A 368-nucleotide genomic window follows, 5' to 3' on the forward strand; every position below is an offset into this window, starting at 1 on the left:
GGACCGTATGTAGTACATACGGGTCGTATATGGCACAAGTAAGTGGCCACAGACACCACTTTTCGTTTTTCATTTGAGCTTTAATTCTTAGGGTTTCCTCATGTAATATAAGTACACTTTATGTGTTTTTTAGTTGACGTTACACACCTTTTATATTCACAAACATATTTTGATTTCGAGATCCAAATTTGGTCTTGGAATTACTTTGAATTAATTTTTGTCTTTAATTCAGTTGAAGTTTTAGGTTTTTAGTTGGGATTACTGTGATTTCATATAATGCTTTCAATTATGAATATTGTTGATTATTTCACGAGAATGAGAGGCTAAAACCCTTAGATAAGGTTGTGGAAACCCTGGTGGATTGATAA

Source organism: Capsicum annuum, chromosome 12, assembly GCF_002878395.1.
Source record: "Capsicum annuum cultivar UCD-10X-F1 chromosome 12, UCD10Xv1.1, whole genome shotgun sequence".
In the NCBI taxonomy this organism is placed as follows: domain Eukaryota; kingdom Viridiplantae; phylum Streptophyta; class Magnoliopsida; order Solanales; family Solanaceae; genus Capsicum; species Capsicum annuum.